Raw genomic sequence first — 615 nt, forward strand, 5'->3', positions numbered from 1 at the left:
TTAGCGATGGGTTGAAACGAACTAGTATTGTCTTCTTACTTTCCTACTGAATATTGAAGATTTTAGCAGTTTTGAAGAATTTTTAATATACTTTTAAAATATTTAAAGTTTATTCCAGAATTACAGAAAATATCGTGAAAACAGGACTACCCCCACCTGTTCCAATTGAAGTGACGAACAGTAAGAAAAAAGTGGAAGAATACATAGTGGAGGGAAGACGAACCTGAAACGGTTTTTCATTTACACGAAATACAAGAAAAATATGATAATAATGATTACTATAACAATTATATGATTTAGGAAACATAAATATAAATTAAATAATAGAATACTTTAGTTTCTGATGAAAAGTTATCCGTTGTCAAATCCCCCCCCCCAAAAAAAAAAAATTTAATACTAAGAGAGACTTTTTTTTTTTCTTCATCTTTTTCTTAAATTCACTTCTTTTTTTTTCTGTTAGAAATCAATTATTTATTCTGTTAAATCCATAAATACCATTGTTTTTGTTATTAACATTACTTTGATGTTTTATTAAGAATTATTATTTTAATCTATTTATTTTTTGTTTTATATAAAAATTGTATTTAGTTAGGGGTGTTTTTTGTATGAGTCTAT

Source organism: Halyomorpha halys, unplaced genomic scaffold, assembly GCF_000696795.3.
Source record: "Halyomorpha halys isolate HHAL.00 unplaced genomic scaffold, Hhal_1.1 Scaffold1830.1, whole genome shotgun sequence".
Classification (NCBI taxonomy): Eukaryota; Metazoa; Arthropoda; class Insecta; order Hemiptera; family Pentatomidae; genus Halyomorpha; species Halyomorpha halys.